We start from the raw sequence: 20,709 nt of genomic DNA, 5'->3' as shown, positions 1-20,709 counted from the left end.
AAGTCTTCATAACTGTTAAACACTACCCGTCTTTTGAGATATACCAGTGGATACAAAAGACGTGGAACTCGATATTTCATGGAGCTTCCATATGTTTTAGTTGAGGGAGACATAAAATAGGCAATAATAAAAGATTATAAAAATCAGATTATGACAAATTTATGGAAAGAATTAGAGAGACGTTAATGAAAGGTGAGGATATTTATGAGAAAGTGGTTAGAACAGGCATTGATGAATAGGTGGCAAAAGCACAGAAGGGAGTGAGGAACTGAACTATGGGCAAATCTTCCTAGGCAGAGAAAATGGTCAGGGCTAGGTTCTGAGCATGACAGTTCATTCTGAGGGAAGTGAGACAGGGCAGTGGGGCATAATGTGAAGAAAACAGTAAGGGCCTGAGTCATGAAGGGGCATGCAGGACATTGTGAAGGTATTGATTTTCATGAATGAGAAAATTTGGGGATACGAAGTTTGGTATCTTCCTCAGGACATCCTATAGACATCTCAGATGTAGCATGCCCTGTGCTACATTTTAATCACTTTGCACCCTTAAATATTTTTCTTCATTCTCATCCCTGATTCTTTTTATTTCAAAGTGATTGCTCTAACCAAACCTTACTATTAATCTTGATGATTTCTTTACCAATTGCCAACATCTGCAATTTTACCTCACCATTCTCTCTCTCTCTGTCTCTTTCTCTCTCCATCTCTCTTTCCATTTCTCTCTCTCTATCTCTGTTCTACGTCCAAAATTTATACACCCTTCCAGTCATGTTTACTATTGCACCTTAGATGACACTATCTCATCCACTTGTGACCAGTTCCACCAGGTGCCTTCCCAGTGTCCTGTTTCTCCAGAGCTCTGTGCATGCAACAGTCTGTATGGAATGAAACTATGGTCATACTTCTCTTTAGTCGTTTGTTCTTCGAGATCCCTGGGATGGATGTAGATTTCTTTCTACTTCTTTCTCTTGCTCTATCTCTAGGTGGCATCCTTCTTAAATCCCCAGCCATGTTGGTCATTTCGTTGTCCTCCCTAGATAAGAAGTCAACCATAAACACCTTCATTCAAACTTTAAATATTTTCTTAAGAGTCCTCCTTATGTCACCCTTCATTTACATTCAACGCTCTGGTTATATATTTAATGATATTCCTCATATTACTTAAAATAATTTTAATTCTGTTGGCTTGAGAGATGAATTGAAGAATTTAAGAGTACTTGCTGCTCTTTCAATGGACCCAGATTAGATTCTCGGAAGCCATATTGCTCCTCATAATTATCAGTAACTTCAGTTCTAGTGACTCTGAAGCCTTCTTCAGAAAGAAAGAAAAAGAAAACGTCACATGCATAACAATTTAAAAAATGAAATCTATATCCCCTTATAGACTACTAGAAAATATCTTTTAACTTTTAGGGAACAAATATACTTCTTTTGGTTTAGCACCTAGCAGAGTACCTGCAAAATATTGGGCATTAAATAAATATTTTGTGAAAATACACATTTGGTAAAATATAAATATTCTGATTTTTTTCAAAGATCACAGTTTCCGTCTTGCTCATTCCTGTGTTTTCATCTTTTCCATGCGGTATTTCATTCTTGGTCCATTTAACAGTTTATTCATTCAAGTCTTGATATAATGAAAATGTTTTCTTCTGTCTGTAAGCTCTCATTTGCATATGTGGGACACAGATTTGTTTTCTTTCACCATACAGTATTGGTTGAATAAGTAAAATTCTTGCTATTCGTCTCATGGCATCAACTGTGTAGTGGCTATATTGCTGGCAAGAAAGTTCCAACAGTCATTGCCGAGGAAAGTTTATACTCCAAAAAAAGGATTGTTTCTTTTGTTCCAGCAAAGTAAGGAAAGGTCTCGTAGTGGGAGAGGAAATTATTTACCATCTTGTCCTAGGCATCCTTTAAGCAACAACAGTGGCAGTCACAGCATTTGGATTGAGGCTGGCTGATTCTAGAACCTGGGCAGTGATTTTGATGCTCTTTGACTCTGAATCCAAAGGAAAGAAAGCCGTGTTATGATGGATTGATGAGCAACATCAAGAAGAAAGAAAAATCAGTTTCACTGCGAGTTTGTATTTTGATTCTATTCTGACTCATAACTCAGTAGTCCTCACCTGTCCTTGGGAAACATTTCAGTGCAGTGTGAATTCCAAGTGATCTTGTGCTTCTAAATGGTACACCGTGGGACATGGTTCTGGTTAGAAATTGGCCATGGGATGGGGGTTGGAGAAAGTAAAAAAAAGACATGTTGAAGACAGCGAAGAAAGCTTGTGCAGAAGTCAAGGCAGACCTGGCTTCAAGACTAAGTCTACTATTTCTCCTGTGGGGTGACACTATTTCCTCACAGGTCAAAATACATTTGTTTGTTTAGAGAATAGACTTCAAATGTGTACTTAAGTATTGCACAAAGATATTTGTTCTGGAATTACAATTACTGGCTGGTAATAATAGCATCCTCCTTCCGCGGGTTGGAGCAATGGATAATGTATTTAGGCTTCTTATGCTCGATGTCTGGACAGAGTAACAGTTGTTTATTTTGGAGGATGGTACAGGCTTTAACTGGAACAACCCAGATACTCTTGTGCTCAGTAAAATGTCATGTTTAGAACGCTTCTATTGTCTAGCCTTGTGTGCTAGACAGGAAATCTCTTCCCTTTCTTACCTCTTGACGTACATTGGGACTCAAATATGACATGACCGAGTCCCTGCTGATGAAAGGGCTGATTATATACATGAACAGAGAATGATGACAACTCTTAGAACTCTTTCAATTGCTGCTGATGAAACTTGCTGGAATGAGGATGTCGGGAGGTACCTGCTGATTTTCACATCCTGTACAAAAGTTTGTTGTGTAAGGAAAAGGGAGATGTCAAGCCGAAGATGTTTGGTCTGCATCTGACATGTCCTTGACATAGCCAAGTCTTTTTCATGTTTGCTTGTTTGGTTTTATTTTTCAAGGCAGGGTTTCTCTTTGTAGCTTTGGTGCCTGCCCTGAAACTCGCTCTGTAGATCACACTGGCCTGGCCTTGAACTCACAGATCAGCCTGCTTCTGCCTTCTGAGTGCTGGGATTAAAGGTGTTCGCGACCACCGCCCAGCCTGATGCTTGTTTTGTGAGACAGGGTCTCCTACGACACAGCCTGGCCTCACACTATATAGCTAAGGCTGGTGTTGGTCTTCTTATCCTGCTGCGTCAGCTCTTGAGAGCAAGGGTTATCAATATGGGACTGACCCAGCCACATCTTAAAAACATTCTTAGTCTTCATTATTCAAGGAACTTCATAACTGTTTAGACTCCTCTCCTCTCTGTCTCTCTATCTCTGTCTCTCTGTCTCTCTGTCTCTGTCTCTCCCTCTCTCTCTCTCTCTCTCTCTCTCTCTGTCTCTCTCTCTCTCACACACACACACACACGGGTTCAGAGTTGAAACTTGGGTGTCCTATTCTATTCTGTTGGTTTCTGCCCCACAGCTTCATCCTTTATCCTTTATATCAGGCGGACCAGGGAACCCCAGTAACTGCACTGTTGCTGCATCCCCTAACCCCCCAATACCAGTGCTGGGGTTTAATCTAAGGTCTCATATTTATCAGGTGAGCTCTTCTGTCCTTTGTGTCATATCTTCACCCCATCATTTTTTTTTTACATGGACCTGGTTTTGTCTCACTGATTATTCTGAAACTAGCCCCAGAGACTTTTAATGGCCTAGCTTCTAAATATTGGAAGGATATCTGGGGTATCTGATTGGATCAGTAATGTGTTTTTTCCCACTTCCTAGTCTCTTGTGGCAGTTTATAAAATTATTGCTTTGTGATATTTTATATCCACTGTATTATTCCCGCCATCCTGACAAATGTAACTACTATTGCTAGAAGTTCAACCACCCTGAGGTTGAACTCATTTCCATATTTTAATCCCCGTGGCACTTTTATTCCCAGGCTATGAGGAAGGAAACAGTGGCATAAGGATCTCGGCTCTCTCATTTCTGACCATGGAGATCTAGCTGAACTTACATAAAATTGAGCTTCACGCCATGATGAGTGCACTGACTTAGATTTCAGAAACCAAGTTTCCTAGTCTCCTATTGTCATTGACAGTCAGTCTGATTTAAAAAAAATATTTATTTGTCTTTATTTTTACATGTATGAGCGCTTTGACTGCATGTATGAAGGTGACTGTTACACTAAAGACCAAAAGAGGAAATCAGATCCCTTAGGACTGGAGTTAGAGACAGCTGTGAGCTGCCATGTGGATGCTGGGAATTGAACATGGGTCTGCAAGAGCAGGAAGTATCAGTGAGGCAGCTCTCCAGTCCCAATCTGTTTTATGTTTTTAAAGAGTCACACTATTCTGCCACCTTCAATTTTCCAGTTATATATATCACAAACACCTTTTAATGAGATGCTTTCATTCTCACAGACTCCATGACAATTTTTAATATTGAGTAATGTTTAACAATGTTTCCATTTATTTTTAGCTTTTTAAATAAATGAAAACATTGCTAAACAGTTATTGCGCCCATCATAAAGGAAATTGATTGATTCTGATATCAATAGAATTACAATTGAACTTTTTAAACATGGATTTGGGAGTAATTTTTAATGACTAAACATATATCCTTTCTCCCAATGTAATGCAAACATTACTCTTAGTAGAATCCACTTGGCCCATATATGTGTGAGTGGATAGTCACTATCTTTGCTGAGATAACAGAAGGAGATGCTAGGCAGGAAGTAAAGGAATTAAGAACCCCTGAAGACATCTACTTCTGTGTCACGCTTAGGAAAATATTGCTATCAATACGCCAGTTTCCTCTGAGTCAAATGTTGTGATCAGGGGACAATAACTTCCTAGTAGAAAGAAATATTTTACAAGGAGACAGATTTTCAAAGGGAAAATCTCAAAGCTAGTGGTACTGTCTTCTAAGTTGCTGGTCTTCAATGACTAGCCTGGAAATAAATCAATAAAAATCTTTCAGGAAGTGATAAGGAGCCCTAAGCCACTGTCACCAATGAGCCAATGATAGGGTTTTAAACTGGACCAAAGTTAACCAAGTCAAAAGGAAACTTAGCTGCAACAAATGGTGTTACTTATTCATTTCTGACATAAGTCTAACTAAACTAGACAGTGGAGGGACAAATGCTAAACATGCCCTCCTTGTTGGCCCAAAATGGTAGATCACTATTTTCCTAGAGTTTTTTACCCTTTCAATAAAAAGAAGAAAAAACAATCCTTTGGGCCTTCAGTTCTCCATTGTTCCCAATCTGCCCAGGCAGATGTCCTTTTGCTTACATTATATTATATTATATTATATTATATTATATTATATTATATAGCTGTAGCTCATTTTTTCTTTCTCTTGTTTTATCTCCTTTCCCCAAATACTAGTCAAATATCTAAGCATGCTTGCCCTGCCACTCCAGATATTCTCTGGATCTCTGATGACTTACCTTCACAGCTGCTCAAAAACTTCCTAAGTACTAGACCCCCCTCCCTGCTCTCTTTTTCTCATTTCCCCCTTCTCCTGGCAGCTTCCAAGAACCATCGTTTACCTAGTTTTCAATAAAATTATCATTGTGTTTCCTTTTGAGACTGTATTAAATTTTCTCAGTCTAAGAACCTGCTAATGGACCCCCATATCCTGTGGTTACAATACCACACAGGACCTTGTGGCTATCTATAGGACTTTCTTTTTATATAATGCCTCTGGCCCTTCTGTCATCATTCTGTCCCTCACCACTGTCCCACCTTTGTTAATATTGTACACATCAGGTGGCAATTACCCTTCTCCTCTGTCTGTCTTTGTTATTGTCAGTATGTTTTTGACTCTGTAAAGATTCCTAAAGAATGAGAAATATATCTCAACCTATCCCTTCAATAAGTTGAGCTTATCTAAGTCTAACTGGAACTGGAGTTAAAGGGTTTTCTCTTATTCCTTAGGCTTGCTCTTTGATAGACAGTGAATATGGAGGATAGTGAGATGGGTTTATCAGTGTGCATGCACCAAGGAGGGACTGATCTGCTGAGATATACTCAGAGATTGTTTTTGGTATTTATCAGACATTTGTTTTATGGTTGTTTTTAACCTGTTGCTTGCTTTCAGTAAATGGTCATCACAAAAGCCACATACATATATTATTTTGGTTCAGGGGAGGAGAAGAGTAAATTTTATTTAATTTAAATAAAATTAAATCTATTCATTTAACTTAGATTGTACAGTTGATTACATTAGATGTGTATGGCAAAGCCAGGTTGCTTTTGTTGCTTTCTTAAAGACAGGATAAACTTAAGAAGACTGAGAACATAATGGGACAAGAAATCGAGTGCATTGTTTGAAATCATTCCAGGGCATTTTTTAACTTTGGTTGCAATACCTGACAAAACTTTAGTCTTTTTGAAGACAAGTAGTAATTTCAGAACAAATTACTACCAAGAAAAAAATATCTACCGCAAGGTTTAGGGGGATGCAAACACTTTTAAAATATTTCAACACTCCCATTGTAAGGTCAAACACACATTTCAACATGTTTTTCTAGTGTCTGCAACTGTTCCCTGGGATAAATATAACTATATTCTTCCTATGGCATTGGGAAAGAAAATAGTCATGTTTCTGACTCTCAGACTGAGGTTTAAATACTGTGGATCTACCACTGGTCACCAACTATCAACCCAACTTCAGATAATGGGAAACAGTGGATCCCAACACAGTACCAACATCTCCATGAGTGATAAAGTTCACCAGTCTTATAACTAACAGCAAAGTTAGATGAACCAATGGCAGACAGGTAGACAGCAATGGATTCTTTTGTTTAGTTTTCTCTTACCCCAAGCAAACAAAATAAGAAGGAGAACCGATAATAGTAAATGTAGTTAGTTATTATTCCTAAGTCAAAGACCACTCGTAGCAACTCTTGGTGACCTTCAGGTTAAAGCAAACAGTATTAAGGTTAAATATTTGTTTGTTGGTTGGCCAGAAAGGGAAAGCTCTCATTCCATGCCCAAGGCCATTGTCACTTGAGGTAAAGGCAATTTTGAATCTCTTCAATAAAATGTACAAGGAACAAAGGTTCCTTATTCCTGAAGATGTCTATTTACTTACCCTCTATTTAAAATGCAGCCTTTCTCTTCCGCTTTGAACTTTTGAAATTGCCATTTATCTAATCTTTGACCTCAGAGTAATTCAATTTGTCTCCATGATACACCTTCAGATATTTGTTAGTAATTTCTAAGGTCCATCCTAAATTCTTTCTTTTTTTAAAAAGACCTAGCCTAGCAAGTACTCCTCAGTTGACATTATTTTAAGCTTTTTATCTGGAGAGTGTTATTTCACTCTTGTTTTTGAAGAGGAATGCTATTCCAGAGCAATACAATGTTAACGCCACACCTGTAACTCTGGCAATGGGGTCTAATTCTTTCCTGTAACTCATACTTTTTACTTGCCTTTTGCATAGGCGCGGCCTACACTTTTTTGATTTTCATCTTCTTCATGAGTGGCTTCTTATTGTTGCTCTTAGTTCTGTCCTTTTCCTGTCATCCCACGTAAGAAGAACCTCAACTTTAGCATGTGGAAACAGTGAGCTGAAGTGAGTTTTCCTTTCGCTCAGTGAGTTTTATAGGTACTTAATATGCCTTAGGTGTTGGTGGAAGGAATCTATGAATTTCATTTACATGAAACCAGAGAGATCAGATAAGGAATAACACCCATTCGAATTGGAGCTCTAAAGAGATAGGAAGCTTGGCATTGTTGAAAAGAGACACGATTAGAAAGGCCTGTGAGATGGGAAACAGATGTAGTCTTTTGGAGACAGCCAAACGAGTCTCGACTCATTCATCTGTTAAGTCTCTGATATGCATGTCTCCATGAGGAAACATTAAACTGAGAGTTTTGATTGCTTTATACTTATTGTCTCTAATAGAATAAACTAGATGTGATGACGACTTTTATGTCTAGAACCAAATAACAACATAGTGTGTGTGTGTGTGTGTGTGTGTGTGTGTGTGTGTGTGTGTGTGTGTGTGTGTGTGTGTTTGGGGGTATCCACTCACTCTAACTACTCTTTGCAAAATATTTTATAAGTCTGCAAAAGTACAATTGAGGAGATAATACCACACACTGGACAACAGAGTGCATGAAAAAATCTAGGAGTTTTTTATGTGTTCCAACCTGTAAATCTTCCATGATCATTTCCACACATAACCAAACACATTTCTTTTATAACTCTGTTCTTTTTTCTGCCTCTGCCCAGAAACCAAACAGCTAGTTTGTTTCTTGTCTACAGAAGAACCACACAGCATCTCAGCCCTGGTGATGTAATGAGTAACAGGTGCTTTTCAGACTATCACCCTCTACAGACAGTTCTTTTAGTTATTTATTTTCCCAGATGAATTGTGGAACCATCTGTTGAGGGACGAAGGCTCTCAGCACAGTGCAAGATGACCAGAAGCCCAACTTGTGGGGAGGAGAGTCGACAACTCAAAGCCTGTCTATGTGACTGTGAATTAAGCTTCTCACTCAGGACTCAGCTTCCACAGACTTTCTGCAAAAATCCCTGGAACCAGACAAGTGTTAGAATTCATACACACATGAAAATTCAGAAATATATATGTGTATACATATACACACATTCACATTCTCACATACAACTTTGTGTCTGTAGGTCTATCTATCTGTCTGTCTGCTGTCTGTCTATCCATCCATCCCTTTGTCTATCATCTCTCTCTCTCTCTCCCTCCCTCCCTCCCTCCCTGTCTGTCTGTCTGTCTGTCTGTCTATCTATCTATCCATCCATCCATCCATCCACCCACCCACCCACCTACTTACCTACCTACCTACCTGTATCTTATTACTTACTTGGCAGATTGCAGAAAGTTCAAGTGTAGACACACTTTATTAGCCTGTGACAGCTAATCAAAACACCAGAGATTCTTCTTATCAAACAAGGTCGGTGATTTTGAAGCAAAACACAGACTAAAACCCCACAATTTGGTAGAATCTTGGTAAACACACTGGCAATAGAAAACGTATTCAGGGGCTGGAGAGATGGCTCAGTGGTTAAGAACACTGCCTCGTCTTCCAAAGGGCCTGAGTTCAATTCCCAGCAACCACATAGTGGCTCACAACCATCTGTAATGAGGTCTGGTGCCCTCTTCTGGCCTGTAGGCATACACGCAGACAGAATATTGTATACATAATAAATAAATAAATAAATATTTTTAAAAAAAGAATTTTAAAGAAAATGTATTCAGTATACTTAACCTTCAGAACACTCCATCTGAGCCTGGCTGCTCTCAGCATGCCTGCAGTATGTATATAAATCTAAGCTGTGTGATATCTGAATGAAAAAAAAAAAAGAAATAAAAAGGAAAAGAAAGAACATGGTTGCTTTTAGGTATGGTAGAAAAGGAAGTTTTTGTAGACAAAAGGAAGAGCATAGGCAGAGACAGAGACATCTGGGAGAAACCAGAGAGGACATGAACAGGCTGAATTGGGCCATGTGGCAGAGGGAAAGAGGTGGAAGGAGGAGGGAGGAGAGGGGAAGGAGTCAGGAGACCAAAGGTACAAAAAGGGAAGGTAATCAAAATTTCTGAATTATATAGGGAAAAACCTCTGGGTGAAGGGTAGCCTAGTCCCTGGGCTAGACAGTTCAGGATAGAGGGCCAGGTATGCCAGCCATACCCTGTAACTGATAGGGACTGAAGGATGCTGGGAGAACCTGGAGGGCAGGTCTGCTTTGATATGTTAAGCCTGCACCTCAATAGTTTGGTCCGTGTTTAAATCCTAACAATATCAACTTGTACTAAGTCTGTTTTATTCTTAAGATAGTTGTGAAGGGGGGGGCAACAAAAGTGAAAAATAGAATGACTACATTGGAGTACTTTGATACTGTCACCGTACTGTTAAATGAACAAGTCAAACAATTTTAAGTTGGGCATTGTCTACAAAGAAAACAGCTATCCTCAACTTTTTGACATATTTTACTGTTATTTGAACGACAGCATGAACTTTTGTTTTTCAAAAACAAGTTTTTGTTTTTCGTAAACAAAACTTTTTTTTTTTTTTTACAAATTTCTGTGGGCTTTGGAACATTGAAGTAAGAACTGTGAACTTGTGCCTTTTTCACGAATTATCACAGGAAATCAATAGGATATTAAATGTAAATTTAATTATGTCAAGCATGAACATAACCTTAATAAATGCTGACTGCTGCTGCCACTGGGACATTCTTGTTGAGTTTGAAATCACTCTCCTGCCTCTTTTCTTCTTATGGGTATAGTCGTTCCCTATTGTAAAGTTTAGCTACATGAATCTCCTGTAACTTTTTTAAATCTTACTTTTTCTGAATGGCACAGGTCATTGGTGCTGGAAATCAGCTAAGTCAGACCTACTGTGAGTGCCTCCCATCCAGCTTTTCACCTAGAGCCCTGTCTCTCATTCCAGATGCTCCGTTCCCTAACCAGTCAGGAATTCTCTTCAATGATTAACTAAGTTCTCAGCAGGAAGAGGGAAGCTTTCTTACTGTGAAACACAAATGCTTATGAGAAGAAAGGAATTTATATGATATCTATACGCCAAAGATTCGAAAGTTAAAGATTATGATGTATGCCTAGTGGCAAAGATCGACCACAAAGTTATTAAATTTTAAATAGGAAAACACAGGAGGAGCAGGGAGCCAGCACAGCTGGAGCATAAATAGAAGCAGCTGCGGACAGTTGGAGGAGATGCCCTTCAGGCCCTGCCACTTCTGACCCTGCCACTTCTGACCAACCTTTATCTCTCATCCTTGACGCTCACACAGTGTGCGCTTCCAGCCTCTACCTGGCTTTGTTTTACCGTGTGTATTTCGGTCAGGCATCGTGAAATCACTTTAGGGGTACTACACAAAGCTGGTCTGTTTAACCTTATTGTCAACTCTGCTTTTCGAAATGTTCCCATTTCCTTTGAGAACATCACCATTGTCCCATGGTGTTACCATTGCTTCCAGTCCTGGCAAGGATTTTAGGAAGCCAGTCATTGCTTTCCAAATGCACATTTTGTCTGCATCCTCCTGGTTCCGTTTCTACCACTGTGCTCTATTCCAGGATTATCCCTGAAAGTTAGTCAGGATGGTCTCTCTGATGTATGAGAGGCTGTGCTTCTAATGACCTAGAGAGACATAGGACATTAGTAAATGTCTTGTTCCTGCTAATCATTGTTCTGCCTCTATCTCTCAAAAGTCCTCCTTGTACAATAACCAAATTAACTAAGACATGATGAACCAATTTCCAAAATTTTGACTAGTTGTCTTTTTACTGGCAATTCTCTAGTTCAGACCACTACCAAGTGACTTATATTTTGTCATTAAGAGTAGATGTTTTATTACACCAGAAAAATTTTAGATTTACAGAAAAATAAAAAATACATACCATAGAGCAATTAACTGTGGATATAACCGTGGAACTATGAGTTCTCTGATAGACAGCAACTTAGAATTTTAAACTAAACAAAACATGTCCTTCCTGGGCTTCTTGTTGCCAGAATATTTTATGAAACCAGGATATCTACCAACACATATACATTCTATGGCACCATAATTATAGCTGAGATTTCATTAGGCTCAAGCTTCTGTAGCTGAGCACTGTTTAAATTTTCACCTCATATCATCTTTTGAAAAGTAAAGATGGCTTTCCTGCCCCTATCTTAGGCTGCGCCGTTCTCATTGATGAAGCGCGTCCCTTCCCCAAGCCACTACCATTCCTGTCTCCCCTCCTCTCTTGCCTATTTGTTCATACCCACCTTCTCAGCTACACTGTTACTCTATGCCGGCCAGAATATTGCTAACACATGGTGTATAACCTAAATCAAGCAAACATACCTATCTAGCACCTCATGAATGTATTACATTTAATTTACTCCTGTCAACAAATCCGTGGAGTAGAGTTAATTACAGATGATAAAACCCAGCTCCAGAGAGGTTAATAAGTTACAGAAAGTCAGAAATAGATTTTGAACTTGGTTCTGATTATTTAAAATTCACATTCATGGCCTGTGATTTGATTCCCTCTGTATAGCACTTTCTGAATGACATGAAAAAAAAAATGTCCTGTTTATAGCTCCAGTTTGGTTTCCAAAGAGCTTTCTTGGGCTTCACACTAATGTTTCTCAGAATCCCATCTTCTTCAGACAAACTGTGTTTTACTGTTGAGCTCTTGCCCAGAAAGGCTGTTTTCATAACCCACCTCACTATCGGTACATCTGTGTCTTAAACCAGCACCTTCTAGGACAAACCTGGACTGGTTCCTGCATCACTATCATGCTTTCTTGTAGTAGGAAAAGAGCATCCTGAAGCCTGTATCCTGCAAGGGCTAGGCTCTCCAAAGACATCTCCAAACCCTCATATCGGCTGCATTTAGGATCCAGGCGTAAGAGTCAGACCAGCATATTATTGTTTTCTCTGTTTCTATGGAAATCTCAGTAATTTTTGTTTTACCGTATTGGCACTGCTACCTGGTCCTGTTCCGTTCTTCCATTTTGATTTTTAAATCTCTCAAGGATGGCACAGTCTTCAAACCTATCAAGGCCTCCTTGTCATGGTAAGGTTCTGAGATGCTAGATGCCTCCTCTTCCATACTCTCCCGAGGGTGAATTCCAGTACACACATCCTTCCGTTGGTTGCCCACGGTAGACTTAACCACATCAGCTGTGTCTGGGCGTTAGAAATTGGCGTCTTGATGCCATGTTGGGCATCACTCTCATCGTTCTATTTAGCACCATCCTCTAAGAAGGTGGTCTCTCCTTTCTGAGTCCCAGGACACTCGTCTCTACCAAGATAAACAATGTGAGCACATACCACACAGGGGTGTTGTGAAGATTTAGGGAGGTAACTCTGGGGAATGTTTAGAAAGATATCTAATAGAGCAAAAATTCAGCATGGTGACCATGATTATAGTTATTAGTATTTTTATTAGTGTTACATACCATATACTTGGACTGTACTAACCATTCAAAAAGGAGGCTGTTTATTTTCTTTAGTTTCATAGTACTCATAAAAAATATGAATTCAGTGAGGTGATATATATAATCAAGACCAACAGAATAACATATCATGTTATACTTTGGTATTCCTTTGTCCAAAGTCTTTCCTTGGGAACACTCATCATCCTATGACCAGTTGTGGTAATGCTTATTCACAGGTATGTGAATGTGTGCTGTGACTCTCCCTTCCTAGTGCTGCTTTCTAAGTTCCTGTCCATCGCGCGCGCGCGCGTGCGCGCACGCACGCACGCACACACACACACACACACACACACACACACACACGTAATATATGTGAATATATATTCTTTCAGAACATTCTCCACAATTACTCATTGCAGTATCTTGAAGTCTTAGAGCTATGATTTACAGATGAGAGGCTGCAAAGACCGAATACTGTTACAGCCGGTGGTCAGAATGCCTGCTTATTTATCAAGGTGTTGGTGTGACAGAAGGATCCTGATGGCACCCGGGCTGTCAACTACTTAGAGGCACTGTCAAAATCACGGCTACAATCTTCGAGCTATGCGGCAACAACAGCCGTGTTGCCAAGTTGACCACTTTCTCTGCACCCTCTTCCCTCACTTCTTAATAGACAAGCTCTAGTGTAATCTCAAACTTGGTCACAAGAGGGCACATGCGAACCACCGATTTGAAAGTGATTCTTGTGCAGTTCCAAATTTCATAAATCCAAAAGCTATCCTATGACTTGAACCTCTATTTCTTCCATCCCCACTTTAAAACAAAGCAAAAATAATAAAGATAATGTCTCAGCTAGCCCAGGATGGCCTAAAACTCAGTCTGTAGCCATGGATGACCTTGAATTCTTGATCTTCTTGCCTCTGTCTCCGGACTGCTGAGTATACAAACACACACACCAAACCGGCTTTATGTGGCACTATGGACCTCCATTTTTAATAATTAAGAACCCAGAACAGGGCACTTAAGGAATAAAAGATCCCTCTCAATGTTTGGGAGGCCATAAGTTGCTGGAGAAGTGTTATGCAAACGCCATGCTTGCCAGGAGCCCCTGCAATTCCCCAGGGCTGTGTCTTGGTCATCAAAACCACAGTGAGGGTAAACATCTAGGAAAAAGGAAATGGTTTCTAGCCAAGACACTGCTCCCAGTCCTGTGCTTTGGCCAAGTGCAATCTGAACTCCCAAGGGTCACTGAGTGTGATCACATTCAGTTTGACACGTACTAAAAGGAATGTAGCTCCCGTGTACAGTGGCAGACATGGCCAAGGCCAAAGCCTGATGCTAAAGGGAGGTGTCACTGTCAGAGACAAAGGCACGTGTTCTCTATCCCACACCCCAGAAAGGATCACATAAGAGAAATCAGTGACTGCAGGGTAGGTTTGGGAGTACTTGTTGCTGGGAAGCCAATTGTAGGGCGTTGCTTGCAGGTTTGTGATGGGCAAGGCATGTGCATGAAGTCTTGCTGGACACACACAGGTCTCTCTGCCTTCGTGTTTCTAACTGGGTTTCCTTTCCCATTCAAGGCCTCAGGTCACATCTTCTCAGACTGAATACCAAACCCATTCCTTTAGTCGTAGTTTAGAATGTAAGTGTCACACTTTCCAGGTAGGTCATCGGACACACTTAGTGCTTGTCTGATCTAAAGCGAGTATGTGTACAATGTGTTTGATTTCTGTGCTGGGCGTGTGTTCTGAAGGAGAAGGCAGTACAAAGAACAGAAACCCACTCAACTTTTTAATCAATCTACTAAATTGCTACTGATTGTTTTCTAGTATAAGCCATTGCAAGTCACAGGTTTTTGTTTCTATCTTTTCATTCAAATCTTTAAACTCAAGCACCACTTGAAGCCTTGTAGCCTTGACTGAAAATACCCAGTCAACTGTGCACTTTCTCCCCTGTTCTCCTGTTCCCTCAGTTTTGCTTTGTTTCACTCTCAATTTATGCTGTTCTTCCTATTTTTGCCTTCCAGACCTATATTCTATGGAGACTTCCCTGTAAAGGTAGCATGGTGCTACTCGCCTAAACAGGACTAAAGCAAGATGACTGCCTTCATGCTGGGGATACTGAGAACTGAAAACTGCTCAGTCTGTGTGGGTGGTGTCTCATCAGTTTCAATCTGGTGCCAAAGGCCTGGAGGGTTCTTGAAGAGCCAATGGTCTCTGTTCTGTGTTAGAAGGCCAAAGGAGCTGGAAAGGACAGCCATGGTGGTAGCTGTAACAGCACAGATGAATTTATCAGCCAGATATCAAGAATGTAGAAACATGTATGAGCTCCATCCAAGGCAAGCAGACACACACACACACACACACACACACACACACACACACACACACACACAGCTGACCTCTCCATAGCCTGCCTGCAGCTGGAGAGGGGAGGGGTCTTCCCACATTAGGCAATGCAATCAAGACAATCCTCTAACTGTATGCAGAGGTTTAGGTCTCAGTTGATTCTTGATCCAGTCAAGTTGATGGTGAAGACTAATTATGACAGAACATTTAACAAATGCCTAGCGGAAATTGCATCTTAATTACTTAAACCTAGCAAAATTCAAACCAGACTAAAAAGATCCTATATTCCAGGTTTTTGTTTTAATTTTTATAACTTCCTCATTGGCAAATTTTCATTGTATATAGTATAGGGTTTCATAAAGACTTCTTTCATGTATGTAACATATTTTGACTATATTCTCTTCCTTTCTTCCATTTCCCCTCTCTACCTACTCTTCTTCTAATTTCCTTTCTATTTTCATGACATTTATAGGTATTCATGGCATTATGTTCCCTTAAAAACAAATTTAGATTCCAGAGGTTCTTTGGCCAGAAAGCCCAGACAGTGAGAGAACCTATCTCAAAAATCAAGGTGGATCACATCTGAGGAGAGGTGTCTGGGGTGTCCTCTGGTCTTCACATGTATTCCCCTCTAACATGTACTCACACACACATGTACTCATAGGTGTATGTTAGAGTGGAACACATGTACTCATATATACATGTGAATCCTCCAGTTTAAGAGGCACAAATTACAGAAAACTTACTTGTCTTTCTGAAGTTGGTTTATTCTACTTTATATGATGATCTCCAGTTGCATCTATTTTACAGCCGATGATACCATTTTATTCTTTCACGGAGGAACAAAATTCCATTGTATGTCAACAGCACATTTTTTATTCGTTTGCTGATAGACACCCAGCTTGATTCCATGACTGAGTTATTGTGAACAGGGCTGCAATAAGCATTGATGTTTTAGTGGTTCTGTGATATGTTGACTTAGCATCATTTGTGCATAACCAGAAGTAGTATATCTGGGTTAAAAGTTAGTTCATTCTAGTTTTGCTATGCTATTTTAAGGAATCTCCACATTCATTCGCACTGTTGCTGAGCTAATTTACATTCAATACTGTTCGTAATTTTTTTTTTTTAATGATAGGTCCTCTGACCAGTAGAATTTCATTGTGGTTTTGTTTTGTTTTTCTTTAGTTGCTTGAGATGTTAAAATTTAAAAATGCATCTCTTGACCACTTATATTTCATCTTTTACAAGCTATTTATTCCACTAGCTCAGTTATTGAATGGGTCATTTGGTTTTTCTGGCATTTAGTTTTTTTAGTCAACTGTTTATTCTGTATTCTCTCTCGGAATCGCTAACAATGATTTTCCCTTATTCTATAATTTATTCTGTTTTAAAAATTTTTTATTTATTCCTTGAGGCTTTCATATCATGCCTCTTGATCCCACCCATCTCCTCCCCCAAAACAACAAAATAAAATTTAAGAGAAAAAAAATGGAAGAAAGGGAGAATCTTGTGCTGTAAGCAGCAGTGTGATACAGTGAATCACACAGTAAACCCCCTTATCCACACAGTTTTACATGCAGGCATTAATCGAAAAAAATTTTTGGCATGGTTCAAGGCTCCTGGTCTATGCTGCACCATTGACTCTAGACCCTCATTGGGAGACCCTCCTGAATATCCTGTTGCTTCCTTGTCTTCTATTTCCTGAAGCCCTGGGCCCTCAGGACCAATCCCCCCTCCACTCCGTGCCCCAACAGAACAGATTACAGATGGGATAGATGCTGAGATGGGTCAGCAGACAGCCTTGGTTCTGGGCCTGGTGAGTTTCAGGGTTAGTCAGCCTGCCAGCATAGACTTACACTTGACTTGGATTATGTATGTTTTCAGTACTATGTAGAAGTTTTTGAATTTCATAGAATAACCATATCTAGCACACTTCCTAAAATATTTGAGTCATTTTAAGAAAGTCCTTTCCTGGGAATGAGGGCAATCTGGCTGCAACATCTGTAGCCCTATGGATTAAGGAACCTAGGCGGGGTCTTCTTTCTCCCTCTCCACTCCAGGTGTCTCCTTCCTGAACCTGCATGCTCCATCGAAGGGGAGGTTCCCAGAAGAGAGGAGTAGCTGATCTCCCTTGTTGAAACCTTCAAACAGTTCTCAAGAAAGTCCTCATCTATGTCGACAGAGTTTTTCTTTAACAGTTTCATAGTTCCAGGTGTTACATAAAAATTCCATCCGTTTTGAGTCTGCGTAACAGGGAAATAGGTAGGGTTCTTTATTTATGTTACCTGTGAATGTCAAGTTTTCTCAGCACACTTTTAACAGAGTTTATCTTTGTCCCTATGTAGTTTTTTACAAAAACAAAACAAAACAAAGCATATGGGTATGTCTCTGTGAATGTAATTCTGGATAATCTACTCTGTCCCAATGATCTATCCAATATCCATCCTTTTGTTCCAGTGTCTTATTGCTTTTGTTGCAATGGCTCTGTAGCGTAACTTCACATCAGATATTGTGATACATCACTTTTTCCCCCTTAAGACTGCTGTGTCATTCTGGAGTCTTTGTAATCCCGTACCAATTTTAGGATTTTTTTCCTTCTTTTATGAGTAATGCCATTCAAATTTTAATGGAACTTCATTGTATTTAAATTGTAGTTCACTTTCAGTAATACAGGTATTTCATTCTATTAATTCAACTATTTCATGGGTCTAGGAAGTCTAGTGTCTTTTATTTGTCTTCAGTGTTTTATCATTTCATTGCAAAAGTCATTAACTTCCTTGGTTAGATTTATTCATGGGTATTTAAGATTGTTTGAAGCCATTGTGAATATAAGTCTTTATCAGCATGTTTGCTATTGGTGTATAGAAAAGCTTTTTACTTTATGTGCTGATTATGTATTCTCCTACTTTGCTGAAAGTGTTTGTTATTAGAATTTTCTGGTAGTATCTTTATAGTGTCATATGTTCAGGATAATGTCATTTGCAAATAAGGATAGCTAACCTTCTTCTTTCCTATTGTTATGACTTCTGTTTCTCTTGTCTTATTGCTCTAGATAAGACTTCTAAGACCATGCTGAATAAGAGTAGAGAAAAGAAGAGCCCTTGTCCCCTTCTTGATTGTAATGGAAATGCAATGAGTTTTTCCCCACTCACTGTAATGTTGGCTGTAGGTTGGTAAGATATAGCTTTTTACTATGTTGGGACATTTTTCTCCTATTCCTAGTTTCTTCAGGGTTTTTACCAAGAATGAATGCTGGAATTTGTCAAAAATTTATCTATATCTGTTGAGATGACAATGTGAATCCTGTCTTTGAATAAATAACCTAAACTCAATGCTTCTGGTTTCATGTCATTTGTTTAAAAACTTATCCACAGAGGGTTTATGATAAGAATGAAATTATTGCACTTGGGTCTTGGCACTGAGACTTCGCATAACGTCAAATTTTGCTGGACTCCATATTAAGATCCAGAATGATTAAACAACCTTCTCCAGATACTCACTACTAAACCTCAGAAAGGAGACTTTAGTATGAACATCCACTATGCAAATAAAGGCTTTGGTAGTGTCAGAACAAATATGCAAGAAAGGGTTTGAGAATTCCCAAAGTATCAATTTAAAAAAGAAGATTTTATTTTATAAATATTCTTACCAGCATCTTAGGAGATGATCATCAGAGTAAACAGAATTTGGTTTCTGGTACAGGAAAATGACATGGTATAGAGCCTAGGAACTCACAGAAGCTGTAGGGTCCTGGAGAGAAAGATGAGTAGGTAAAATGTGGCCAAGAGCTCTTGTTTGTTTCCAAGGGAAAGGATAAGAAAATGGAATAAATGAATTAAAGAGTGACTAATTTGAAGAGTTTCCATGGTCTCTTGGCTAACTGAACTGTCTTTAATTGGCCAGCAGCTGACTGCCATGATGAGAGCAGGGAAACAGAGATTCTGAGGGTCCTGGCAGACAGAGCTCTTGCCCAGGGAAGGTGTTTGGACTCTGGATCATCTGTTTTGCACATGAAAAAGTGCACTCATGGGTGAATTGCTTCTAACCTCTGGAAATTAGGAATTTGGGTAAAACCATTGTCTTCGGGGTCAGCAAGGATTTTAAATGTCTTTAATATCAGACATGGAATAAAAAGGCAATTCCCCTAGGAGTTGAGAACGTTAGAAGCACAGGTGAGAACTTGACTGGAAAAGGCTAGAGTCATGGAGGAAGAACAGTGGCTGCCGTGACAGATCTCCTGAAGCAGAGAGAGCGAAACTCCAGAAATCACTACTAAGAAAATTCATTGTACTACAACAGAGGAGAGAAGGGCAAGGCAAAGATTTGTAAATTAAACCAGACCATGGCAGCCCTGGTAAAAGACAGTGGAGGTTTAGTATGCCAAAAAAATGATTGCATAAAACGTGTGGGAGGCAACTTTGAGAAGTTGGCATAGTCACATGATGTATTAATATAGGTATTAATATGCTGAGAAACAGAGGAGCTCATAGCAGAGAAAGCAGCGTTGACTTCACACCGACGCAATCTGTAGCCTTTCATTTAGCTTATCAAGTAGCTGAAATTAATGTCAGTGCCACAGTACAATTTAGCAGTGTATGGAAATTAGTAACAGATGGCCGACATATTAATTTTGATTTGGCACACATGCCTTTGTGCAGCTTATTAAGTCCTCACAATAATACCATATCTTCATACGGGGGCAAGTTAGGGCAAGTTTGATCTCACACATTAAGGGAATGACAGCATACTTTGCCTCCTTAGCATTTTCTGATGTTGGAAATTGGCAGTAGAATATGACTCAGCTCACTCCATGAACCACATAAACTTTGAGCCCTGTTTCTCCTATTGAAGGTTCTCTTGCACCCCATTCTTTGCATTAGGTGCTCAGCTAATGCTCCCAACAAACTCCAGTAAGTGTTGTTTACTGATGTGGTCATTCTGATGTTTCATGGGTGGTCCAGGGAGGGCAGCCTTGGAAATAGACAGCGTCTCAGAATGTATATTGATATAGAGGATGCTATAGATTAAACAAACGTAGACATAGGTGATGATGGATAAATACACCCTGTATTTTCCCTGAATTACTGGAGGACACTAGGAAAAGTAACAGAGATCTGGTGATCTTGTCATAGTCAGTATGTGGCTATTGATCAGTGGGTAAATTCAAGGGAAACATGGCAGTGTTGTTATACTAAATCTAGGAACTCTATCAGGCAATGAAATTCTCCAAACTTTAAATAAATAGAGAACAAATTGGAGGAAAACATGGCTTTATCCTGACATAAAAGCCCTTACTTGCTCTTAAGTGTTCTTCAAGGAGAATTCTTTAGCATCTGCCATTGTTTCGATGTGAGGGCTTGGGAAAGAACTACTTGAGACTACTTCCTTGTGTGACTTTGCTTCTCATAAAAAGGT

This window comes from Myodes glareolus, chromosome 13, assembly GCF_982192425.1.
Source record: "Myodes glareolus chromosome 13, mMyoGla1.1, whole genome shotgun sequence".
NCBI classification, from domain to species: Eukaryota; Metazoa; Chordata; class Mammalia; order Rodentia; family Cricetidae; genus Myodes; species Myodes glareolus.
The sequence above is the reverse complement of the archived record's forward strand: the minus strand, read 5'-3'. Positions refer to the sequence as shown.